The sequence below is a fragment of the Peromyscus californicus genome, unplaced genomic scaffold (genome assembly GCF_007827085.1).
Source record: "Peromyscus californicus insignis strain IS unplaced genomic scaffold, ASM782708v3 Scaffold_8__1_contigs__length_139910024, whole genome shotgun sequence".
NCBI classification, from domain to species: Eukaryota; Metazoa; Chordata; class Mammalia; order Rodentia; family Cricetidae; genus Peromyscus; species Peromyscus californicus.
Window position 1 is genome coordinate 26354966 of NW_026294606.1, and position 27930 is coordinate 26382895.

A 27930-nucleotide genomic window follows, 5' to 3' on the forward strand; every position below is an offset into this window, starting at 1 on the left:
AGTCACTACTTACGTAAAGCAAACATCCAAGAAGGAAAGCTCCCAGCCTGAGCCTGCAGTGGGAGCTGAGGAAGGCGTTGACACAACTCCGAGATTTCATCTTCCAAAGGACAGCCCAACTCCCGTGTATACAGGGAAGACCCGGAAAGGTAAGCAACAAGACACATTGCGTAATGACCCACAAGGGGGGAAAAAGTGCTTTCTGGGGTTGAGGTCTTTCAACTCCAAATTCTTGCTTCAGTGGTTCTGTTGAGTCACAGCTGTGCTCCGCGTTGGCACGAACCAAAAATAACATGACTAACTGCAAAAGGTGACAGGGTTTTGGCCAGCTTTTTATGGCCACACAGCAGTACCTTTCTGTCGAGTGGAAATGTAAATTTAGCTTGTAAGAGAAATCTTTCTCAGGCAGGTTCAGATTCAAAGTCGTCTGAGGTTTGCCCAGAGTGTCCTTTCGGCTCCACTGCAAGCCAGAGGGGGCAAATAACTGAGGTACATAGAGAGCCAGAATGCAAAGAGTATTTGCCTCTTAGAGGGGCTCTGGACATCCTAGGCTGGACACAGCCTCTGATGGAGAGAAGGAAGCCCTCTAGCAGAGCAATGTAAATGAGCCCCACATCTGATTTCCATTAGAAAACATAAACCCTTTCCAGAATCTTTGCCTTGTCTGCCCCCTCCTTCCCCCCAAATGGCACTACGGAGCACTTCACTTTTTCCAATCATACAGTGATATTTGGAAAGTTCCATTTGCTTCCATTAAGAAAAATACAGAGAAGGGAAAAAATACATAATAGGCATCTATCATTTTGTACGTGAGGCTTGCTTGGTTATGGGATTTTCCCTCTCTCCCCCACAAAAACAAAAAACAAAAAATGTCTTGTCTGTTATATGACTAATTTGGGTATCGTACTGGTCAGCCTGCTTTTCCCTAAACAAGTGGTTCTATATTCCATGACAGATGCTTCCCTTTGGCTCAACAAGGGTTTATTCTTGCCTTCATCTTTCTTTTATCCACTATTATCATTTATTCACTTTATCTCATGGCTAACAAGTATTGATTAACTTTTTATTATCCTGTAAGCACTGGAGAGACGAAAGCAAACAGCATCAGACATTGTTCCTGCCCCAGCAGAAAATCTAGGAAGATTAGCCACAGGAATCAAAGAATCACAAAGGAAGTCTGACAATTATTTTAGCTTCTGTAATATGAGGGAAGCACACGCGCTTATTTCCTCCTCCAGCCTTGTTTCACTTAACAGCATGCCCTCCAGTTCTACCCATGTTGCAATAAATGACAGGATTTCTTTTTTTTTTTCATTTTCTTTCTTTGTTTTTTGTTTGTTTTTAATTTTTGAGGGGTTGGCAAACTGGTTCTCATCACATAGCCTATGCTGTCCTCAGATTCTTGAATGCTGGGGTTATAGCATGTACCACCATTGCTGTGGGAAATCCTCTTGACCATTGTAAAGATTTGTCATTCAAATTGGTTTAATAAAATGCTCATTGGCCAGTAGCTGGGCAGGAAGTTAGGTGGGAAAGCTAAACTGAGAATGATGGGAAGAAGGAAGGTGGAGTCAGGGAGTCCACAGCCAGATTCAGAGGAAGCAAGATGAGAATGCTGTACTGGGAAAAGGTACCAAGTCACATGGCTAAACACAGATAAGAATTATGGGTTAATTTAAGTGTAAGAGCTAGTTAGTAATAAACCTGAGCTATCAGCCAAGCATTTATAAGTAATATTAAGCCTCCAAGTCAATAATTTGGGAAGTGGCTGCCAGGTATTTGGGAACAGGGTGGGACAGAGAAAAGCCTCCATTTATACACCATGCCAAGTTTTATTTCATTCTTTAAAAAAAAATTGAATATGAATGTTTTGCCAACATGTATGTCTGTGCACTGTGTGTGTGCCTGGTACCTTTAGAGGCCAGATGAGGGTGTCAGATCCCCTGGCACTGGAGTTACAGATAGTTGTGAGCTATCATGTGGGTGCTGGAAATCACACGGGTTCTCTGGAAGAGCAGCCAGTGTTCTTAACTGCTGAACCATCTGTCCAGCTCCTTTTATTCTTTTAATGGATAAATAATATTCTAATATATGTAAACATTTTAATCTATTATCTGTCAAGGAATACCTTAATTGGCCAATTTGGCTGTCAGAAAGAAATTCTGCACTGGATGTGCATGACTGGAATCCCGGTAAGTAGGAAGCTGAGGCAGGAGGATTAAGACAATGAGGCTAAACAAAAGAAAAACCAAATTATTTATTCTGATCTAATCATAATCCATTGTATATGTGAGACAATACGATAATATAAGCATACATATAAGCATCATTTTTTTAATTTCTAACCAAACAATTGGCATTAGTACCCCAAAAGGAACCTCAAAACTTTCTAAAGAACACTGCTTAGACAGGATTGGACCTAATGAAGGTCAGAAACACCATCTTTAAGTTAAGTAGTATTCAATCAAATACCTAAAGTGAAAGGTAGAGCTAACTGACAGGGAGGAACACTGCTCTGTCTGAAGTCTGCAGGAGAATATGTTGACTATTTGAAGATCCAAGGTCTAGGCTGTGTAAGAGCAAAGCAGAGACCAGAAGGTAGAGAGAAGACTGGGGAACCGGAAAAGCCAGAGACCACACAAGGCCTAAGTCAGTCATTAAATTAGTCATTCTTCAAGAAAATCAAGAAGCCATTAAAGGTGTTGTAAGTAGTGGGTAACTATCACAATTTGGTTGTACATCTGTCATATGAACAAATAATTGAGTAAAAATAAATGAATAGCGAACACACTCAGGGGTACCCTCCAAATGAGTTATTGCCCAAGTTACTGATTACTGCATGAAAATATGTATTGAGAATAAACTTGGCCCATGCCAGATTATCAGCAAAGACAGACAATGATTCTTGTCTTCATGGCTACAGAAAGCCCGGGTAACGTTCTTTATTAGTCATGTTGGTTTGAGCCAATTCTGACCCATCTGTTTTTAAAACACTGGGGAGGTGCTCTAAACTGGACCAAGGCCCTCAATGAGCCAAGGAGCCCAAGGAGCTCTGGGTGTCTGTAGATGGAACCCCTGCAGGAAAATGCAAAGGCAAGAGGCAAATCCCCAAGCCATTCACAGTATGCTAGTTGGACACAGTCTCTCTGAAGGTCAGGTGTGTTCTACTTGGACAGAAGGGCTTCAGCTCTTCCAGAGTTACAGGGTATGTCATTCTCAAATGGAGTTCCTCGAGAACCTCCACTATCAACCCTTTGGAGGTCCCATCATCCATATCACTGCCCACACCCTGAAATTTTGGCTCCTGGTATCTCTTGTCCAGTTCTTTCTAGCTAAAGCCTCCTGAGTCTTACCCACAAATATATCCTGCCATTGGAGGATGTAAATACACTTCTTTGAAGGGCAAAGTTCTTTTAAAGAGTTTCACTTTTTCCCCCCAAGCACCAGTGATATTGCTTTGCAGGTAAAGGTACTTGCTCCCAAGCCTGACAACCTGAGATGAAACCGTGGAACCCGCAAAGAAGAACAGAGAATCAATGCAAGTTGTCCTTTGACCTCTACACAGGCACCATGGCGTGTGACTCTGCCCTGCCACACACACAATAAATAAATAAGTAAATGATAGATAAATAAATAAATGTGAAAACATTTTTAAGAATGAAAAGGACAATGATAGGCAAGGCCCTCCTTCCTAAGTCCAAACACAAAAGGAGTCCCTACAGAACTGCCCAGTTCAGCTGTGAACATTCACAAAAATCCATCAAACCAAACATGTGCTCAAAAAATATCAAGGAGAACACTCTTGGCACAGCATTGGGAGCCACGATCATGCTTACAACTGCTGCTATTAAACTAAGTGCTCAGGGTTGGTGAGAGGCTCAACAGAAACAGGGGTCTGCCTCCAAGCTTGATGACCCAAGTTTTAGCCCCAGGATCCACATGGTGGAAGGAGAGATTTGACTTCTTCAAATTGTCCTCTGGTCTCTACTTGCCTGCCATGGTGCATATGTCCATAAACATACATACACACACACACACACACACACACAAATTAAATAAAACATGACTTAAAAACAAAAAACCTTTCTCAACACAGCTCCCTACCTTCCCTGATTGACTTAGAAGTTAGTTCACGTCCCACATCACCGGGCCCACGGGAGAACCAGGCCCGAGACTCAGCCAGGATCTTTGCCTTATAATACATTACTACAATCAGGGACATATTAAGACACTTGTGGGAACTAGGCATTGCTGATCTACTGCGCCTTCCTATGTAAAAAAAGAAAACACACACACATGATATTTGTAAAACATATGTTTACTGAGTCCAAAAAAGGGCTGGTCACCAGATGGATGAGAATGAAAACATTCCTCAAAGATACTGTTGCTCTGAGATCTTGCAGGGTACCATGGCAGTGTGGTTGTGTTCATACCAAGTCCATGACAAAAGTGTATGAATTACATGTGCACACATGTGTGTATATCTATACATCCTTCAGTTGGCACAGAGGATGATCAAGTCTTTTTTAGTCACGGTTCTATTGCTGTGAAGAGACACCATAACCAAGGCAACTCCTAAAAGAATATTTAATTGAGGGGTTGCTTATAGTTTCAGAGGTTTGGTCCATCATCATCAGGGCAGGGAGCATGGATGTACACAGGCAGAATGGTGCTGGAGAAGTAGCTGAAATTTCTACACCCTGATCTGCAGGCAGCAGGGAGAGAGACTCTCAGCTAGGCATAGAGTTTTGAAACCTCGAAGATTACCCCCAATGACATGCTTCCTGCAACAAGGCCACACCTCCTAACCCTTTTAGTCTTTTCAAACAGTTCCACTCCCTGGTGACTAAGCATTCAAATATGTGAACCTATATACCAATCTGATTCAAACCACCACAAAAATGCCTTACTGAAAATCGCATAGTATCATGTAACGCCTGGGCACATCTTCCTGTATGCTTTCTTTTAAAAAACTATTATTTATTTATCCAGTTATCTGTCTGTCTGTCTATTGTGCATGTGCGTGTGCGTGTGTGTGTGTGTGTGTGTGTGTGTGTGTGTGTGTGTGTGTGTGTGTCTGTCTGTCTGTCTGTCTGTCTGTCTAGGCTCCAGCACACCACTGACTGCATGTGGAGGTCAGAGGACATACTTGAGGAGTCAATCTTCACTTTCCACCTCATTTTGAGGCATGGTCTCTCTTGTTGCTTCTGTAGCTGTGCTTCATACCGGCCTGAGAGCGTCTGGTCGATTATCATGCCCCTGCCTCCGATCTTGCTACACAGGTGCTGAGGTTGTAGATGCCCATCCCTGCATCTGACTTCTTAGGTAGGGGCTGGTGACAGAACTCAGACTGCCAGGCTTGCATGGCAAGTACTTTTATCTACTGAGCTCTCTCGGGCCCCTCCTGTATTCAATCAGCTATGGATGGTTTTCCTAATAGAAGCTGTACACTCCATAATTGGCTGTCATACTGTATTTTATAGAAAATAATGACAAGAAAAAAGTCTGTATATGTTAGGAAAGATGCAATTTTTTTCCTCCAACATTTTGCATCCTTTTAAAAAAATTGAATCTGTGATGTAGAATCTGCAGGTATGTTTTGGGGGCAGGGAGTACTGACTGTATCTGTAAATTACATGTTACAACTGCATCAGTGCAAGATAAATATTATATACATAAAGACAAATCTTTTGGCCCTAAAATTCATCTTTTTCTTCAGATTTTAAAAGAAATGAAAAAATTTCTGTAGAACCCAAAGAAATAAAGGCCTTCTGCGATAGCACTTGGATGATGCTTGGTTGTGTGAATACCACTGTTACACCTCCCCACCACCCTGTGAGTTCCCAGAGAAAAGGCATCTTTGGTGCAAGTTTTCCTCCTCACCCTTAGCAAAGGGCTGAGCACTGAAGAGGGTCTCGGTGAATGCTGTGAAAAGTGAATTCTATGAGGTGAGTTGGGTCAGCTGAGGTAAGCCTGTCTGGGCTCCATGCTCAGAACCATCCCATGTGGATGTAATTAGGCAGACTACTGAAGAACAACAGGACCAGATCTGAAGTCTCTCTGTGATGCTGCACAGTCATACAGATAACGGAGAGGCTCCTAGCCTTCCAAGTTTTGGGTTCCCCACCACAAAATGAAGGGTGGTAGAACTGTGGTAAAAGCCAAAGAAGACAACACAGAGAACTCAGGCCAGAGTCTGGTACATAATCAATCTGTACTTAATGTATTTATCATGTCTCTCCTCATCTGCATAATAAAAACTAAGCAAATTTGTACTGTCATTGTGAGAATGGAGTGAGACAATAATGGCTGGTGTGCTTTATTGAGACACAGCAAGAGAATGTAAGACAGTATAATGCAACAGAGGACCCAAGTCTGTATCCCAGCTCCCAAACTCACTAGATGGATGCTGTGGTTTGGAACTTGGGATGCCTCCAAAAGGGCCATGCATTGAAGGCTTGCCCCCCAATAGTAGAAGCACTGGGAAGTGATAAAACCTCTAAGATGTGGAGCCTATTCTCCAAAAGATGGAACCCATACCCAGCACTGTTGTCAGGGCCAAGAACCTGTGTCTGGACAGACTATAGGCCCTAGGGAAGAGCTAATACTATTACTCTGCTAAATGGGTATACCATTAAAGTAATTCCCCATGCTATATTGCTATATTTATAGATCAGAGCATCTCTCAGCCCTCATCTGAGAAGCTTCTTCTTACAATAGATGGCAATTAGCACAGAGACCCACTGTCACCACACAGAGAATAAAAGATTCCAGCGTTCAGCCTTAAATGGGCACATCTATACCATACCTCTCCCCTCTGAGGCTCAGGATCTTTGAGGAAAAGGGAGAAGGGTTGATCCAGAGATGGTGGATGACTTCAAGGAAACAGTACTTTCTGGCTAGGACAGGAAAGTTGCACATAAGAACAGAGATTGTGACAGCACACCCAGGACCTGTGCATGCTCAATCCAGGCAGAATCCCAGCGGGGAGGTGGAAACAAAAGAAACAGAGGCGGGGCCTAGAGGGAGGAAGTTAGCTTATTGGCTGTGCGCCATGTCATCAAAGGAGACTGAGACTCCTCCCGGTCTCTCATTTTGCCGCGTAGCTGACAAGAGGTGAAAATACCTGGCCTGCCATGTGCCCTCCCTATGATATATGGAGATCCCGGAGGCCCAGAGCAACAGGGCTTGTTAACCATAGACTAAAACCTTAGAAGCCAAGAGTCAAAATAAACCTTTCGTCAGGTTGTTTGCTTTGTTTTTTCCCTCGGGTCTTAGAAAGCTGACTCACACAATGGGACACTTTTTAAAACATTCACTGCATCCAGCCTCACTTTATTCATTCGGAATGGGATGATGGCTACCCTCTAGAACATGTCTTTGGGTTGCAGCAACATCCTGAGTGTGAGTAAGGAGCTTTGTCAGATCCAAGGTGCTTTAAGGAAAGTGACTGCTCAGCTTTGGCTGCTGATGACAAGGACCCAAACCAATCCGCTTGCAGTGTCGGCCTGACAGCCCCCATCATTGGTCTCGGCCCTCTTCCCCCAGTTCTTCTGGTCTCCCTCCCCATCTTTGTCTTCTAATTCTATTAAGTGGCTCTTGGTTCTGGCGTTGTTCCTTTAATGAGGTGGACCTTGGGTTTTGCTAACCTGGGGCCCTTGCTGTATATACCCTTTGCTAGCCCTATACTGTTTGCTAGTCCAGGATGTCTCAAAAAAAATGGCCTTGTTTTGTGAGAAATTTAACATCACTTGGCAGAGAGACTGTTCTTAATGTTTCTCACCTTTCAAACTGACCACTGCAGAACACACACACACACACACACACACACACACACACACACACATACACACACACACACACACACACACACACACACACACACACACACGCACACACACACACACACACACACACACACACACACACACACACGCACACACACACACAGTCTACTCATAAGATCATCATTCTAGGTGTCGGTGAGAGTTACAATAAAACAGAAAAGGCTGTGGTGGGTTTATTGTCGATGGCCAGGCGGCGGTGATGACTGCCCTCACTGCAGAGGACAGCTTCTAGCCCCCTAACAGTCACCTCTGACTTGTCTCTTGGCTCAGACACTGGCGATCCAGGGCAGTGACTCACCCTCCCAGAGGAAAGGGTGAGGCTGCTGAATGTAAACAGAAAGCCTGCAGCACCTGAGTCTGAGAATTTTGGGAGTGTGCTGTCTCAGGGAGGAGCTCTAGGCTCCCGAAAGGTAGTGCGGAGGCAGGGTCTGAAAGAGATCATTGTGGGCTGCCTCTCAGGACCTTCTCGGCTGCAGCGTCAAACCCTGTAAAAGCTGTCCTGTGGCTCAGGAGATAGCGCCTTCCAGTTTTATGGCTCTACAGGAAGATTTCCTCTCATTTCCATGGCAGCCTCATACAAGCAAGATTTCTCTTCTAGCCCATGCCATCTGCTTCCTCCCCTCCCAGCATACCTTCCTCCACACCCCAGACCTGCAAACTGGGAAGGGGAGCAATGGGTGAACTAGCAGATGTCTCTCTCACCATTAACCACATTCCAGTTCCAGGAACAACGTGAAGGACAGTCACTATGAAAAGTTCCAAGTCCCTATCTATTAGTGCCCTCAGGGGGCCGCCTTAGCTTTGGTCCTCTAAGAACCAGGGCAGTAGGCCCGTCCCCCACCACCCCCCCCCCCTACACAACCCGACAATGGATCTGGTAGCCTTATCTCTCCTTGATGCTCTGCCCATCACAGCGTGAGCCCTAGTCCAAGATAAGATAACTAAACAGATTCCCTGGGATGAAGACTTGGAAGTCAGAGATGGCCAGTTAGTGGGGAAAGGAAGAAACAGAGAACAAGAGAGAAAGACCAGAGGCAGGGGGAAGAGGGGTGGGTGACAGGGACCGAAAAGGAGAGAGAGGGGAAGGAGGGAGGGAGGAGAAAGGAAGGACAGGGAAATGTCAGTATAAAAAGGAAAAAAAGTGAGAGGAGGGGAGAGCATGAAAGGGAAGAAGGGAGATGATCCTGGCTAAGGCTCTCCAGTTCATGGTTGCCATACTTCCTCTTTGCCCCATAGCTTCTTCTGATTCCACAAGATGGACCTCTACCTCTGAATGAATTCTCACTCTTCATTTAAACAAGTTACGGTCAGTATCTGATGGTGTACCTATTGTAGTTTTGGCCCATGCCTTTCTATGTATTTCCCCTGTCTTGGCAACTGCCTCTATCCTCTGTCCTTCCAACTACACCTCCCCTTAAAGGAATGTGATTCCAGAATAGAACCTACGACACAGACACAGGCTTAATCGGTGAACGCAACCAACAGCTGAAGGTTTGTGATGGGCCATTCAGCCATCAAAACCAATGTAATATAAGGAGAAGTTTGAAGAGATCTTCTGGAACTTTCCAGAACAATGCCCTCCCTTACTTCTTGAGTCTTAAGGAGGCAGCATATTGACAGCAGTATTAAAAACAGAAATCGGTAACACCACCAAAGGGCAACTGGGAAGTTGGAAATGAAACTTATCATGGAAAGTATCATTAAACCACCAAAGCAAAGTGTTGCTGAAGTCTGCCTTCCTCAGATTGTTCAACTGGTCCCTGGAAGAAACGTTTAACTATGTTCTTGAGATGCTGTTCTAACACGCATGCTCTCAACTCCCGCAGTATCAGTGTGTTCTGAGAGAATGAAAATATAAGAGAAGAGTCTCTGACTGGAAAATGGGGCTTCCAAGATACTAGTTTTCTTTGCCACTAATTGCCTATGAAACCTCAGGCAAATGATACGCCTTCAAGCCCAGTCACTCACCGACAGAAGGACTCGAGTCCAGCATAGCATTCTATGACTTTTTCTATAGGCCCTGAGTGCCAACATTTATCAAATCCCATGAGGGTAGTTTATAATTATATGTATGAATTATACCAGCTTCTCACTTAGAAATGAAACAACAGCAAAGATAAAAGCATCTAATTTCCATTGAACCTCTTACCATGAGGTAAGGAACTCAGAATTGTAGCGATGAAAGGCAGAGAGGGGAAATGAGAGAATCTTCCAGCTTAGCCCTGTTTATAAAAGCCAGTTTACAAAAAAATCATTCCCGAGTTATAATAACCAAGAAATCCATGGCTTGCCCATCCTCTCACACCCCCACACCCCCCACATCCCCACCCCTACCCCCCCCACCCCGCCTGCCCACTGACCACACCCAGCTGGGGAATATACTTCCCTTGAGCTGTGGTGTGGCTGGCTGGAACAATGGAAGGAGTGGCTGGCCCAGTGCTCTGTGAAGGCATCTCAGGGTGTGATACTGAATTCAAACTCTGAGTTAGCCAGAGGATGTGCTATTGATATTGTTTTTCAAGGCATTTTTTTAATTGTTAGGGATTGTGTTATTTCTGTTGTGGCTTGGTTACTGCTTAGAAAATAAGACCTGCCCCAGCCCTGAAACCCAGAGCTGAGATTCCAGGTTCTCTCAATGGAAAGAATAACAAAAACCAAACCAGTATAATTGGCTTGTACCACAAAGAGCATAGAGAAGATTGTGTGTGTCTGTGTGTGTGTGTGTCTGTGTGTGTGTATCTGTGTGTGTATATATGTGTGTGTTTGTATGTGTGTATATGTGTGTGTTTGTGTGTGTGTGTCTGTGTGTGTATATATGTGTGTGTTTGTATGTGTTTGTGTGTGTGTATGTGTGTATCTGTGTGTGTATATATGTGTGTATCTCTGTGTGTGTGTGTGTGTGTGTGTGTGTGTGTGTGTGTGTGTGTGTGTGTGTATCTTGGACCCCACCACACAGGACTCAAGCTAGGACCAGACCAGGCACATAGATTTCCTTCCAAATATTCAAATGTAGAGAAGGTTTAAGTACACGATCTTCTAGGATCCTCTCCCAGCTTTAATATCACCAAGCAGAAGGTCAAATATGAGCTCAAAGAACAAAGCAAGAAAAGTTCCCAGGTCATTTTAGGTTACTCACCAAGGATGTATCATCTGGCAGGATTGGTGTATCAGCCCAAGTTTAAGACCAATGTCTAACCATGCTTGGGAAGATAACACTGGAGAAAAATATAATAGATGCAGTATGGTGTACATTTCCTAAATGCCTTTAGATTTTTTTAAAGATAACTTTATTGGACAAAAATATTTGCAATTCTCTTAACTTTCAGGTTCAAATTTAAGACCTAGAAGAAGCAGGAGCATTAGCCAGTCTGATAATCCTTATTGCTCTTGCCATATCTATACAAAATTAAGAAACACAGTAATTTGAAATATAACTAAATGTCCCACTAAGGGTGCAGGATTCATTGCTACATGGTTCTATTCACACACAAGTTCAGAACCAAGTATAAGAACATAGATTCTTGTGTTGGCTAGATGTTAACCTGTCACAAGCTAAAGTCTTCTGAGAGGAGGAAGTCTCAATTGAAAAAATGCCTCCATAAGATTGGGCTGTAGGCAAGCTGTAGGGTATTTTCTTAGTGATTGATGGAGGAGGGCCCAGCCTGTTGTGGGTGGTGCTACCCCTGGACTGGTGGTCCTGGGTTCTATAAGAAAACAGGCTGAGCAAGCCAGTAAGCAGCACCCCTCCATGGCCTCTGCCTCTGCTCCTGCCTCCAGGTTCCTGGAGGCAGAGGCAGGCGGATCTCTGTGAGTTCGAGGTTAGCCTGGTCTACAAAGCGAGTTCCAGGAGAGGCGCAAAACTACACAGAGAAACCCTGTCTCAAAAAACAAAACAAAACAAAAAAAAAGCAGGCTGAGCAAGCCAGAGGAAGCAAGCCAGTAAGCAGCTCCTCTCCATGGCTTCTACATCAGTTCCTGCCTCCAGGATCCTGCCCTGTTTGAGTTCCTATCCTGACTTCCTTCAGCAATGAACAGCAGTATGGAAGTGTAAGCCAAATAAATCTTTTTCTCCCCAACTTGCTTTTTAGTCATAGTGTTTCACCCCAGGAATAGGAACCCTAACTAAGATTCTACTCAACTTGCTTTGGGGTTGAGTGTAGCTGGGCTTTCTTGGACTGCCAGCTCCCAAATAATGACATGGAGACTTCTTATTAAGTATGAAAACTTGGCCTTAGCTTAGTCTTGTTCCCAACTAGCTCTTATAACTTAATTAACCCTGGTGTCTCCTACAGGCTATTGGCCGTTCAGCTCTTTATTAAACCAATCAGAAGAAGGCGCCTTAGTTGAGACTCATCTTCACAGTGTACAAAATCCCACAGCAGTCATGGATTCATCACAGCAATACTAACAGTTCTAAAGGAGAAAGAAGTTGGTGAGGGATTTCCGGCAGGTTCTACCTTACCTCCTGAGTGTGCATAGTGAAGCTCATGACAGCTGTGGCAGTTCACAAGCTTCATCTGTGTGCTTCTTCACAGTTTACACTCTTATATATCAAGATTATCCAGAGATTATTTTGGGGGGGGGAGGGGAAAGAAGTATAGGTCATCAAATCCAAAGTCCTTATTTGTTTATTTTTTTTAAGATGTCAGGGGGTGGTACACCAACTGCATGTACCTACAGTCCCAGCTCTTTGGTAGTGGGGGCAGGAAAATCAGGAGTCCAAGGACTTGAGTTCGATCCTCCAGGATCCAAGTTAAAACAACAAAGCCCCCAACAGTGCAGTTATGGGTACCTGTAACTGCAGCCCTGGGGAGCCAGAAACAGGGGGACCCTCAAGCTTGCCAGCCAGGCAGTCTAGATGAATTAGTGAGCTCCAGGCTCAGTAGAGACTCTGTCTCAAAAAGTAAGATGGAAGGGCAGGCAAAATGGCCTAGAGGGTAAGGTCACTTGCTGCCACACCTAAGGACCTGAGTTCAATCCTCAGAACCCACATTGTGGAAGGAGAAAACTGACTCCTTCTTGCGAGTTGTCCTCGGATCTCCACATACATACCGAGGCAGCCATGCACCCACACAAATACACACACAAAAGGAAAGAAGTACAGAGTTCAATTGAGAACGACACTCAACACTGACCTCTGGTCTCCTCTACACATGCACTCACACATGTACACACAAGACCCCACCCCCACACACACACAAAAAAAAATAAATAAGACGTCCTTGATTTTCAATCTAATATTTATAAAGAGATCAGGTTTTTTATTCCTATTTAACCAGTATACAAGAAGTTTGACTTTGGGGCTAATTAGACGGCAGGTAAGGGCTCTTGCCAGCAAACCTGGCAACCTGAGTTCAATCCTTGTAACCCACAAGGTAGAAGAAAAGTCCTGACTTCTTCAAGTTGTCCTATGACCTCCATATGCATGCCATGGCATTTCTGCCTGGTGGGTTTTAAGGAAGAGATGGTGCTACCAATATAATTCTGCAAGTCAGTAAATTATCATACGTCCTTAAAAATAAAGCACTTTTGTGCACCATGGCATGTATGTGGGCACAATTTGCAGGACAATTTGCAGGAATCTGTTCTCTTCAACCATACGGGTCCAAGGGCTCGAACTCATCAGAACACAGGGAAAGCGCCTTTACCCACTGAGCCACTGAACTGAACTCTGGTGGCGTTCCTTTCTGCATGAATTACCCTTTCTGACACTTTGTCCATTTTTCTACTAGAATTTTAAGAATTTACTCCAAGGAGCTCTTGGCAGTTGATTGGCATTCTGTTGTAAATAAATTTGTTTGGCTTTTACTTTGTGAAGTTTTCTGCTACACAAGTATTTTTAAATCTAGAGTAAAATGTATGGGTTTTTTTTTAATGAAATTGGTCTTAGGATTGTGATTAGAAAGCCCCTTCCTACGGAAAAATTATAAAACAAGTTCTCACCATAAGATGCCATGTCCAGTTACCTCATGATTGCTTTATTGGATGTCAACCCTGGTTTGTCTGGAAGTGCTTAAGATAAAAAAATAAGAACCTCAATTTACTGAGGCTAAAATGAAAAAAGAAAGTTGAAATCGGCCTGGGAAAATTCTAAACATGAATGGACCGAGTTTTACATTTACTTATTTATTGCGTGTGTGTGGGTGCCCATGTGCCACACATTCTTGAGGTCAGAAGACAGCTTTCTGAGAATTGGCTCCCCCCACCACGTGAGCTCCTAAGACAGGCCAGCAGATTTGGCAGCAAGAGCCCTCTCCCACTGCACCATCTCGCTAGCCCCAGTTAATAAACTTTTTTCAAGTTGTTTTATTCAATTACTTTTGTTAATTGTTCAAACAGGGTCTTGCTTTATATTACTGGCTGATCTGGAACCCACCATGTAGTCCCAGCTGGCCACCAACTCGTGGCAGTTCTTCTGCCCCGCCTCAGATCACAGGTGTGAGCCAGCAGGCCTGGCTAACAGCTGTTATTTTTAATTTAGACTTCTTTTGTTTAATTGATTGATGGGTTGGTTTTTGCAGTGCTGGGCATTGAACCAGGGTCTTTCATGTGCTAGGCAAGCACACTACCACTCAGTTACATCCACAGCCCAAATTTAGGTATCTTCAGTCATTTTATTTTTTACTATATTCTAGCTTTATAATCTTTTGAGACTTTACTCTTTTCAGCTTTAATTTAAACATAATGTAAAAAAAAGACTTGTTAGGATCTTAGGAATATGGTTCAGTGATAGAGGCCTACCTAGAAAATGTGAAGGCCTAAGTTCAATTCCCAGCCCTGGGGATAGGGGGTGAGGTGGTTGCTTCTCAGTAAAATTTGGATGTGCTTTCCTAATCTAGATATTTAGAATGTAAATTCAAACAGCATGGCTTGAGTTTGGACTATTAAACTGGATCCTGATATCACATACGCAATGAGGTGGCAGAAATAACAAGAGAGATTCTGCCTCAAAATCATGGGAGGAGAGAATCTATTTTTTTAAAGTTGTTGTCTGACCTCTACATGTACATTGCATGCACACCCATGCCACAGTCACACCTACACTCCCATCCACAACTACATACATATACACAATAAATAAAATTAAAAAAAATTTAATTGCGTTCAAGACCCACCTGGGCTACATAGTGAGACCTTGTCATAGATAAAATAAAATGTCACAAATTTTGTATACATAAACTCTACAGAAGTGGTTCTCAACCTTCCTAATGCTGTGACACTTTAATGCAGTTCCTCATGTTGTGGTGACCTCCCAATCATAAAATTATTTTTGCTGCTACTTCATAACTGTAACTTTGCTACTGTTATGAATCATAATGTAAATATCTGTCTTAGGCGACCCCTGTGAGAGGGTTGTTCCACCTCCAAATGGGGAAAGAAGTCAAAGATGATGAGAAAAAAAGAAATATACTAGGAACAGGTGATATATAATTGGACACTAAATTTTGTTCCAATTTTATTTAACCAAGGGTAAAACCAAAATTAGTTATGTAGGTCTCCTTAGGCAGAAGGAGGCCCATACTTTTATTTGGCAAAATACGCTATTTTCTGGCAATAATATTTGACAATAAAATATTATGGAACACTTACACAGATTGAACTTCCCTAATTCCCAAATCCAAAAATCCCAACCCACTATTAAAGTCTATGCAAATACTCTAAAATCTGAAAGACATTGAAATCTAAACATTTCTGGTCCCAAGCATTTCTGATAAAGGACACGTAACCTGTGAGTGGCTGGACCATCAGGGTAGCCTCAGGCTTCAGCTCTTCCCAAGCAACCATTGAAGCTGGCAATATCAAAATGTTAGCAAGCATCACTAGCAAGTGATAAAGATGTTGCTGGTGGTTTTGTGAGATGAAGTGGATAATATGATCACAGACCTCATAGGGCAGTTCTCAAACAGTGGGTCATGACCCCTTTGAGATTGAACAATCCTTTCACAGAGGATACCCAAGACTATTGGGGAACACAAATATTTACATTACAATTCATAACCATAGCTAATTTACAGTTACAAAGTAGCATCAAAAAAAATGTATGGCTGGGGGTGACCCCACTTGAGGAACTGTATTAAAGGATGTCAGTGTTAGGAAGGTTGTGAACCACTGACACAGGGCCAAGCCTCACCCAACTTCATGTTGGAGATCTGTCATCCACCAGGAAGCCTTTTCACTGGTTTCCTTCCTAGGTTTCCCTTCTTCTTTCTCATGGGAAGCTCTACTCTTTACATAACCTCTGAAAACTCTCCAAGCAGCTCAACTCCCGCTTTCTTGCTCGCCTCACTCAGTGAAGCCAAAGCTCAGTGAAGAGTCACCTGGCCCCACCAACAACTCCTCTGTCAACGTTATAGGACTTTCAGGGTAACTAGCCACATGGGAAATACTGAGCTGACATCTTGAATCATTGAAGATAGTCTCCCCCCCCCCCCAAGACAGGGTTTCTCTGTGTAGCTTTGCGCCTTTCCTGGAACTCACTTGGTAGCCCAGGATGGCCTCAAACTCACAGAGATCCGCCTGGCTCTGCCTCCTGAGTGCTGGGATTAAAGGCGTGCGCCACCACCGATAGTCATTTTTTAAGACAACAATGCTGAAGAAAGAAAATCATTAAGTTATAATTTAGTCAAAGCGGTCTTATGCTAGCTTGGTCCAGACATTTTGCTTTCTGTCGTTGAGGCATGGGGGGGGGGGCACCAAACAAGTAGATATGTTACTTTTCTCATTACTGTAACAATGAGAACCTGACAAGAAGCAACTTAAAGGAGGAAGGCTTCGTCTTGGCTCACAGTTTGAGGGGATACAGTCCCGCACAGTGGGGAAGGCATGGCCGCACTGCATGAGGCTCCTGGTCACATTCCAAAATCAGAAAGCAGGAAATGGAGCCGGACAGTAAAACCTAAGGGTCCAGCACTACTGATCTATTTCTTCCAGTGAGACTCCCTAAAGATGTCACAATGTTCCAAAGCAACTCTACCAGCTGAGGACCAAGCATTCCAACACAAGAGCCTACCAGATTGGGAGTAGGGGACACATTTCATGCTCCAACCACAGCATGTGATGATATGGTTCTCCTCTGGCAAGGGGAAGCTTCCAAGTTCTTGCGGGAGGACATTCTATTCCCAGCTCTACAGCTGGTGACAGCTGGGGCCCAGGGAAAAGGATGCTCCCACTCACAGACATCACTAACAGATTCATGACTCCAGCATGAATCTGTCTGAGCCATTCCATTAGCCACCCCCCACATCCCTCCTGACCACAGGCATAGGAGAAAGGGACAGAAAGGAAAGGTCATCTCAGTAGCTCCAAACCTGGTCCCTTTTTCTTGATTGCAATTGGGCCAGTATCAGTCATCAGATGAATTCCTATAGAGCAGTGGTTCTCAAATTTCCTAATGCTGCCACTCTTTATCACATTTCCTCATGTTGTAGTGACCCCCCAACCATAAAACTATTTTCACTGCCACTCCATAACTGTAATTTTATTGCTGTTATGATTCATAATGTAAACATCTGTGTTTTCTAATGGTCTTAGGTGACCCCAATGAAAGGGTCATTTAGCCCCCAAAGGGGTTGCAACAGACAGGTTGAGAACCACTGCTAGAGAGTGACAGCACTCTATATATTTTAGAGAAAGGAGCAGAGAAGAGACAGCCTTCAGACTCCCTAACCCTGGCAGAAGGAAGGAAGTTAGCTTATTTGGATACCAAAATCACAGAATCACAGAACTAGGGAAAGACTCTAGCATCTAGCACAGGTCACTGCTCTTCATGATAGATGGGTCACTGTGGTCCAAAGAAGTTATGTCATTTTTCTGACATCACCAGCAGGTTCAGGGCAAAGTCAGAAACCCAAAGTTACCTGCAGCAATAATTATTTAAACCAGAGGCCACCAAACTACTAGTATGCTCTTTTTTAAAACTTTTTAAATTGTTTGCTAAAAAAAATCATAAAATTATAACATTTTACTGTCATAAACCTACATGTCTGAATTCTTTTCAAGGCAAGATGACTTCTCACAATATATCACTATGCCCATAGGTCAGTGTTTTGCTGAACCCTCATCAGCAAGCTTCTTCTTGTGGTAGATGGGAATTAATACAGGTGTGGAATAATCCTTTTGTACACTGTGAAGATTTGTCACTGTGATTGGTTTAATAAAGAAGCTGACCGGCCAATAGCTGAGCAGGATGAAGTTAGGTGGGAAAGCCATATTGAGAATGCTGGGAAGGAAGAGGATGGAGTCAGAGGAGTCGCCAGCCAGATGCAGAGGGAGGAGGAGATGAACATGCCATGTTTATAAAGGTACCACCAAGTGGCAGAGGGTAAATAAGGAATATGGGTTAACTTAAAATGTAAGAGCTAGTTAGTAATACGCCTGAGCTATTGGCCGAGCATTTACAACTAATATAAGCCTTTGTGTGGTAATTTGTAAGCAGGTCCTGGGATGGGAAAACTACACACCGAGACCCATGACTGGACAATGTGAAGAAAGTGAGACTCTGGAGCACTCAGTCCTAAATGGATGTGTGTATCACACCCCTACCCCTCAAGGCTCAGGGATCTAAATGGAAGAAGAAGCGGAAAGACTGTGAGAGCCAGAGGTGAAGGATGACTCCAAGGAAATAGTGTTTCTCAGACACACATGATGCACACACGAACTCACAGAGACTGTGACGGCATGTACAAGATCTCACAAATTTAAGGCAGACAAAATACCAGCACAGAGAAGGGAATCCCACCCCGTAACCAAGAAGCTATTTACAGTTGACAGAGGCTAGGAGAAGGAAAATAAGCTTTGTGCTTCAGGGTGATACTGGGCATATCATTCACACTATGGGTAGGTTGCATGCTTCAGGGTGATACTGGCTATATCATCATCCACACTACGGGTAGGTTGCATGCTTGTAAGAAGTAGCAGGCCAACACAAAAGAGACTCTATGTTTGCTTTTTTTTTTTGTAGGTAAATATGTTTTTTTTTCCTTTTGGTGCTTTTTTGTTTGTTTGCTTATGTTTTTAAGAGGCAGAAAGATTATGAAGTTGGAGGAGTATATGGAAGGAGTTGGGGGAGGAGAAAGAATATGACCAAGATACATTGTATGAAAAAATTTTAAATTAATAAATAAAAGAAAAACATTTGGGGCTGGAGAAACAGTTCAGGAGTTGAGAGCACTTTCTGCTTTTCTAGACAGCCTGAGTTCAGTTCCAAGCACCCATGATAGGTGGCTCACAACTGCCTATAAATCCAGGTCCAGGGGATCCAGGGGATCCAGTTCCCTCTTCTGGCCTCCAAGGACACCAGCACACAAGTGGCATACACTTAGACACACACACACACACACACACACACACACACACACACACACACACACATACACACACACTAAATCTTTACAAAAATAGATTTACCAGCTGCATCCTTTGGGTGGACTCTGAGCTCCCCATTTCCCCATGGTTATCTGACATGCCCAGCACATCACGCCTGCTGGCTTCACCCTTCCCATAGCCCTACAGCTCCAGGAGCTTTCAAGGTGGCTTGAGATAGCGAGTATAAACACCCACTCCAATTAGAGTGAGCTTCCTTTGCTGGAGATGCAGCTAACTGGTTTGTTTGTTTGTTTGTTTGTTTGCTTGTGTGTTTCTAACTCCAACAACTCACAGCATCTGCTATTTGATTGGCACTTAAGGCATCCTGATTTTTAAATGAGTGTTAAACGGATTGTTGTCATAGTCTGTTTTATGTTGCTATATACCACATAGTTATGCTGCAGCTGATATTCTGGAACGCTGAGAAGTCCAATATCAAGGCACCAGCTTCTAGTGAGGGCCTGCCTCCTTGCTCACTTACTTGTATACAACCCATGACCAGAGAGTGCAACAATATGTCAGCCTCAAGTCTTCCTTTTCTCAGAAAGCCACCAATGTCACCATGGGGCTCCACCCTCATGACCTCATCTAACCTTAACTGCCCCCCAATGGTGCTACTTCCAAAAGCCATCAACATACTAAAAGGAGAATTCATTTCCAAAGCTGAAACTTTTGGAGGAGGCACATCACAAAAACCACAGCAATGAAACACTGAGTTTTCATTACAGAAGCCAATGAGAAGAGACACAATCTTTCTTTGGCTCAGTTTTGGTCTCTATTCTGAGTTGCAAGCCTGCTCTGTGTCACTAACAGTTTCCATATAGACGACCTAGAAGTCTGCCTGTGGCTTGTTTGAGTAAGAATGGCCCCATAGAATCATGTATCTGAATGCTTAGTCATCAGGGAGTGGCACTGTTTGAAAGCATTAGAAGGATCAGGAGGTGTGGCCTTGGTGGGGTAGGTGTAGAGTGTGGACTTATTGGAGGAAGTGTGTCACTGGAGGTGGGCTTCATATCAGGACCAGGCTTTCTCCTTTCTCACATGTTCTCTCTCTCTCTCTCTCTCTCTCTCTCTCTCTCTCTCTCTCTCTCTCTCTCTCTCCCCCCCCCCCCCCCAGATCACGATGTAGCTCTCAGCTACTGCTCCAGTGCCATGAGTGCTGCCATGCTCCCTGCCATGAGGATAATGGACTAAGCCTCTGAAACTGTAAGCAAGGCCCCAGTTAAATGTTTTCCTTTATAAGAATTGCCTCAGTCCTGGTGTCTCTTCACAGCAATAGAACAGGGACTAAGACATTGCCCATCTCACTGACCCCCGAGCGTCTTAGCTCAGCAAACTTCCACCTCGGTCACCACTCATTCTGCCATGCTCATGGCTATGCCAGAACCTTAGAGCTCCTCTAAAGCACCAAGCAGCCAACATCTCTCTCTAATAAGAGTCCCATATTGTAAATATAACTCTGCCACCCCCTTGCTTCTGATCCAGGCAAGCATACAGAATTGCTTAGCAAGCTAGGACTCCATTTGGCTTGGGATATATATATATCCCTTTCCTGTCAATTCTAGCAATTGAGGACCCTCCTTCCTTGACCAAGCTGCCATATACTACACCCTGAACAACGGAATAAGTTTCTCTTCTCTTACAACCATCAATAGTTTTATGCAAATGTATTCTAGAACATATCCAGACACAGAAATGAGGGGAGCAATCTAGCCTAGACTGGTTTTGGATGCATACACAATATAGCAAACTATGTCCTCTGAGTGAACTTTCAGGGAAAATCCTCTGTATACCATCTTATGCATATCATAATTTTAATCAGATGCATTATGACAAAGGACATGTACAATAGAGAAAAACTTACATAATCCAAGCCTGTCAATCAAAACAGAGAACAATCCACACCACACCCCTAGCAGCCAAAGTCCTCCTCCTCATACAATAACCATGTGGAACCCTTGGGTACTCTGAACTCAAGGGGTCTGCTCTCTCGTCAGCAGTGAATCTGACCTGTACTCCTGCTTCTCTCATCAATAACATTTCCTTGCTACTTTGCGATCTGCGTATACTTTGAATAAGAAGTCAGGAACCTAGAAACACCTATCCAGACCATGACGACCAGCAATGTTTGCATTGTGCCAGTCTTTAAGCTAGCAGGGGATATGCCCTCAGAGTTCTGTCACTCTCTCATCTCCTGCTTGACGGTACTTCCCTTAACCGGAATCTTTCCTTGTTTCTCAAACTTAAAAACTATACTGTGTTTGATGACTTCACAGCTCTTTCCACAGACATTTTAGAATCCAAAATGTGTAATTTGGCAACTTGTGGCAAGTCCCCTAGTGTGGTTTTTACTTTTCCTTTGATTGTGTGTGATGTGATCTGTGTTCCACCACATAAAGTTATATGTCAATGTTACTAACAACTTCAAATATGTCACTTCTGAGCATATTTGCAGCTGTCGAGAAGAGCATGACTACCAGAACCTGAGCTTTCCTGCCGGCTGCTCCAGCTTCCCATCCAAGCCCACTGAAAACACCAGTCGGTTCTAGGGGTAAGGAGACCATCCACACTTCTACAGTGAACCAAACACTGGTCCTAAAGTGAAATGCCCCCGACGGGAAATCTGAGGGAGGAAAAACAAACAAACAAACAAAACACAGACTCAAAATCTTATGAAAATAGCTGCAAACAAGTTGAAGCAACTTTGGAAGTTGGACTTACATGGACGTTTGTGCTTACATGCGTGCAAACATGCCCAAATCCCCAGAACTGAAGTGTGAATAGTGTGGTGCTTAACCTGCAAAAAGGGAGGCCCATTGGAATTACAGTACAGAACGGAGAAGCAGAGCTGGCTAAAACGCAACTGTGGAATCCTTACCAAAGACATTAAAGTGTGAAAAAATCAGCAAAATGGGGTCAACTGCCTTAAGACAAAAACAGAAAGAGAAGTGATCACATAAAGGGATGGAGCTGGCAGCTGCCCTGAGCTCAGGTAAACAAGAATTAATGTACCACACTAACCTCCCTTAATCTCCTCCTAGGGTCTGTCCCTAAAATACCCACTGTGTTACCATGCAGGTCCCTCGAGTCCTCAATCCAGGACTCTTGTCCTTATGCCCGGCTGGACAAAAATTCTGAAGCTATGACTTAAAGAAGGCATGCAAAATGCTAGAGGTTGGAAAAAAAATAAAAAGAGGGGGGTACTTACAAAGAAGTCAAGAAAACCCTCCTGTCTAACAACAATGGCCATGTAAACACTGGCCTTAGAATGCATTGTGAAGAATGTATACAGCAATCCCATTTACAAAAAGAAAGAAAAAAATCAACAATGAGAGCCAGAAGACATCCTGGCTTTCTCATTTCCACCCCTGCCTTGTGTCCTGGTAGGAAGTAAAGAAAGGACCATTGAGAGCCACACCCTTCAGAGCTGTAGCACCCAGACATGTACCAAGCTGCCACTAGACAGCCAAAGGAAAAAAAAAGGAGCATTAGGAGATGGACGGGAGGTAAGCCAAACTTCCCCACCGTGGGCTGCGTCAACGACACACTTGGAAAACAAAACTATTTCCGGGAGATACCCCAGCAAAACAAGCAGACACCTTCAGAGGCACGTAGTCAATACCAATGACAATGACATCCCTCTACCACATTCATTTACCATATGCCCTTTTTATAGCATGAACCACTGGCTGAACCAGGTCACGAGTGAGGAAGCTGCCCTATCCCTGCTGTCCCCGAAGTCTGTCTTACTCAGTGGGTGTGCCTCTGGTCCTCTCTCCCTGTCTAGTTTCTGACTGATCTATTACAGAATGTCCTCTGGTGCCCTTCCTCAGAAATGTTTAGTCAGTTAAGCACAGGCCCTGTGCTCTACATCCAAGGCCCTCTGCAAACTGCCCACATTCACCACTTCCGTCCTGTCTTCTCTCTCCTATACGTACTCTGAAATCCTTCTTATCTTACTCCATTCTGCTGAACTGCTGTGGTGAAGGAAACGAGACTGGCTACTTTGTCTCAGCATTCTGGAACCAAAGACCAGGCTACCACATCTAGTTGGGGGTGGGTGTCATTCTACATTGTAACAAAGCAAAAAGTATCATGAACAGGTCCCAGTAGAGGTCCCAGGCATTAAACCATCCTGCTCTTACACCCACCAACTTTGTTCCTCAAAACCTAGCCCACTCTCAAGGAATAGGTATGAGTGCTTCTCTGAGAGTAGAGCCGCCATGGTTCCCCGCCCTTTAGCTGCACCTCTGAGAGGCTCTGTCATGTCAATACGGCCATGCCCAGCTTCTACCACATGAACCTTTGGGGGCCAAAATGAATCCAACCACAGCATGCCTCAAGAGGGATGCTAGTCCTTCCCAAATATTTCTTGAGTCTCCTTCCTTGACGGAGCTCTCTTTGGCTCTGGCACCGTGTGAGTCCTGTGCTCTGGGGCTCTGCTATACTTTCCTTCTTTTTAGGGTAGAGACCCTACCTCAGGTCTAGCAACACCACCCTCCCATTGGGAAGAACAAGGCGCTTCCCTCCATGAGTTCTGGGCATTCTGTCTGCTTACTTCATGCCTGTCTTCCAGCCCTCCTGATGAAGCTGTTGTTTGCTTTGCACAGCAGGCAAACAAGTATGCTCTTGCACACCCTAGGTAGTCTATAAATGTTTCCTTGACTAGTATGATGGAATTGGGCTTAACTTTAAGGTAAGGTTTATGTGCTTGAAGCTTTGGGACCCCTCAACCTAGTTTCACAGAATCACAGAATATTTACGTGACAGAGAGTTAGAGAAAAAACCTCTTCGGCTCTTCACCGTGTAGATAGAAGCCTGGACAAATTATTAACTTGCCCGAAGACACAAAATTAGAAACAACAACAAAAGCTGAGAACAAGCCTCATATTGTTCAATGTACAGGCCATATATTAAAATGCTGATTTTAGAATATCTCCTGAGAAAATGGCCAGATTTCTTAACAAAAATATGATGAGTGAAAAGGTCCTAGGCTCAGTATTCAGAGGTGGAGACTGCCTAGAACCCCTACATAGCCCCTGCATGGCACTTGTGTAAATCCAAAGCTATCATTGTCCTCGGAAAGCAGGAAATAGTCCATGAAGATCCCATATAGCAAGGCTGCCTCGGCCCAGGAAGGGCATCCTCTCTCTAATGTAACATCCCTCTGTGCTTTCAGTTAATCATATTCCCATGTGCATGTGTGTGTGTGTGTGTGTGTGTGTGTGTGTGTGTGTGTGTGTATTTGATTTTATTGTTGTTTTATTAGCTGGTTTTGGTTTTGGTTTTTTGGAGACAGGGTCTTGCTGCATAGTCCAGGCTGGTCTCCTGCCTCAGCCTCCCTAGTGATGAATTACAGATGAGCCTTACCACACCTGGCTCCAATTTCCATTTCTCCTCTGTTCCCCTCTGCTCCTACTGAAGTAAAAGTCTTAGTTTTTAACTTTAATTTTTTTTTTACATTTTGTTTTGTTTTTGAGACAGGCTCTTCCTATGTAGCTTTGACTGGCCTGGAATTCGGTATGTAGATTAGGCTGGTCTCGAACTCATAGAGATCCCCCTGCCTCTGCTTCCTGAGCTTTGTTTTCATTTTGTTTTTTGTTTCTCCTTGCTTGCTTGCTGGGATGAAACTCACTATGGAAACCAGGCTGGCCTTGAACTCACGATGATCCCTCCTTCCTGGCCTCTGCAGAGCAGAGGGATTACAGAAGCACACCATCAGGCCCCGCAGAAGGCTTAGTTCTAGATCACTGCCTCTCTTCAGTTGGCTACAGCAGCCCCGGCCACAGCCGCCTCTGCTGTAGTTTTTCATTTCGTGGGATGACTGGTGGCACCCGCATTGCTGAGATTATGAGGTTTATGACAGGGATTTCAATCTAGAAGAAATACACTCCTACCCCAGCTTCCAAAGAAGGCAAAAAAGGGGAGTATACAAAGGGGGGGGGGATTTTAACCCCTAACCTTCCATTTTCTCCCTTGCCCTACCCTTCCTTTTTAATCTTTTCAAACTTACTGTCTGCTAACGTAATAAGAACAAGTTGCCTCTCACAACGTCTCCTAGGTTGGATGTCATCCTCTGTACCATTCCTCACTGCTTCTCCCTTCTGCTTCATTTGAGCATCTTAGAACCACGCGTCCCATCTCTGACAGCGGGAGGCTGCTGCTGGGCAGCTCACCACTTTACGTGGCAGACTGGGGCTCTTCTGTTCACGGTATTTAGGAAGTAATCCTCACAGAGCACAAATCACCTCCATAAAGCTGACACTTTCCTCTTGGTGCAGCCGACCAGCTCCAGCGCTCAGCCATCCTCCTTGCACTGCGTCCCCCTGAGCGTCAGAACTCCAGCCAAGCCCGAGTGGAGAGAGGCAGGCTGCAGACAGCCTCCGTCATATTTTACGTTTTCAGTTCTTCCATTGGCTTGTGCCCAAGTGCTATTTAATTCTGGTTAGCGCCGATTCCTTTTGTTTCTGGGACTGTATCTAACACGTACTAACATTAGTTTACTTCTTTATCAGAGGCGGAATAAGAGTTCAGAGCAAGAACAGCTCTGTCCGTGGAATGAAGAGCAGATAGTCCTGGGTTTATTTGCCTGAACTCAAGTGGGATTCGGCTGATTTGCCCTCAAGCAGAAGTGAGGAGAAATCACAAAGGATTATAGAAGATGGGAAAAGCAGAAGATGGCCTAAGGTATATGGACATGTGTCACAGTTTGCTTTCTGTTGCTGGGATAAAAACCACAAAGCAACTTAGGAGACAAAAGGCTAATTTTAGTTTATACTTCCAAGTCACAGTCCATCACTGGGGGACATCAGAAGCAGAGGCAGGAACCAAGGGAGAAGTCTACTTACCATCTTGATCCCTAATTTCTACTCAGCTACTTTCTCGCATATCCCACACTCCCTGATGGGTCCTGCCCACGGTGGACTGGGTCACATCAATCAACAATCAAGAAAATGGCCCCACAGACATGCCTACAGGCTGATCTGATTAAGACAGTCCTCTAATTGAGACTCCCTCGGGTAACTGGGCTGTATCAAGTGACAGCTCAAGCTAACCAGAAGAATAGGAAACCTCAGATGCCTAAATGGATTCTTGTTTCTCAAAGAACATTTTGTAGGTGTGAAATTCTAAATGGCTTTGTGCAAATTAATGGATTTTGTCCATTTGCTTTGCTTTTTCTTTAATTTTCTTTCTCTTTCTTTCTTTCTTTCTTTCTTTCTTTCTTTCTTTCTTTCTTTCTTTCTTTCTTTCTTTCTTTCTTTCTTCCTTTCTCTGTGTAGCCCAGGCTGTCCTGGAACTTGCTTTGTAGACCAGGCTGGACTTAAGCTCAGAGATTCACCTGCCTCTGCCTCCCAAGGGCAGGAATTAAAGGCGTGCACCACCATCACCTGGCTAAAGACAGAGTTTTGTTTGTTTGTTTGTTTGTTTTTCTGTTTTCAAGAGTTTAGTCTCTCTATGCAGCCCCAGCTATCCTGGAACTCTCTCTGTAGACCACTATCTGTTTTCTTTGCTCAGAAAAACAAAGATGTTCCTATAAGTCAGGATTGTCCAGAGAAACAAAAGCATTAAGTTGGAGCTAGAACAGGGAGTGCCTCTCAAGTATGTAATCCCAGCCCTCAGGAGGCTGAGGCAGGAGGATCATCATGAGTTTAAAGCTGCTTGGGCTACATAGTGAGTTCTAGGGCAGTTTGGGCTACAGTCAGATCTTATCTCCAAAATAATGGCTGCAGAAAGATAAACTGATTGATCGATTCTAAGGAAGCCAAGTGATTAAAGATTTTATGAAGGGTCATCTACTCTACTCAGTCTAATGGTTTAAATTATTAGCTCATCTAAAAAAATATACCTTCATGGCAAGACCTAGAGTAACATTTCATCAAATATCTCAGTATCTTATTCTGGCCAGGTTGACATATAAAATTACCCACTGCAATATCATGCTTTCCATCCCCAAAGTTCTCTACAAGAAAAGTAAAGCGTTACTGTATTTTGTGTGATCTTATTGTTTCAAGCATCATTTCGACTCTGAGACATTACAAGAAAATTTACTGTTTACACTACTTGGACACTGGAAGGAAAGTCATTATTTCCAAAGCTTTGGCCCCTTGCCTTCCCTTCATGACACAACATGTGTGACAGCTGATATAATAAACAATTTGATTTCTCCTACTTGGTCCATCCTGGGCTGGAAAAAGTGCAAGACTGATGGTTTTCTCTGGCCCACATCTTACCATTATTTGCAACACTGTGTCTATGAAGAAACCCTAAACCTCAAAACAGCTGTTAGGGAGAGGGAGGGGGTGGAGAAGTTGACCATTGTACACTAGTTTACAGTTAGATAGGGGTTCGGAAGCCCTGGTGGTGTCGCACAGCTCATGGTCCATAGATGACAGTCACCTAGTGTTCGTCTCCAAAAGGAAGAGTAATAAATGTTTTTACCAGGAGGAAAGGATAAATAATTGAGGGAACGTGTTTAACACATTGCATATGTATACAAAGATATACATATGGAGACACTGTACAGGTTCTTCATTGGTGTATATAATCCTTATGTTTCTGTATAACAGTTTGAGAAAGTAAATAAAGAAACAGGATAACTCCTGTGGTATTTTGCCTGTGGCAGTCTCTCCATTGGTTGGTGGGACTGTGAAGAACCAACAAGACCAGAACTTGGGAGCACCCATGCCCTTGAGCACCAGAACCATTGTGTTTCTACTTG

The 27930-nt window shown here is 43.9% G+C and overlaps 1 long non-coding RNA gene across 2 annotated transcripts; it reads left to right on the forward strand.

Annotated features, from left to right (window-relative positions):
- Nucleotides 1–27815, forward strand: LOC128104353 (uncharacterized). Of its 2 annotated transcripts, XR_008215969.1 has the most exons (6): nt 1–149; nt 5720–5948; nt 9084–9153; nt 20329–20417; nt 21667–22203; nt 25727–27815. It is a non-coding gene; the product is annotated as an uncharacterized LOC128104353 (long non-coding RNA). The 2 variants fall into 2 exon arrangements; XR_008215970.1 differs by lacking the exons at nt 5720–5948; nt 9084–9153 and having other exon boundaries at nt 4–149.
- Nucleotides 27816–27930: the final 115 nt, after the last annotated feature.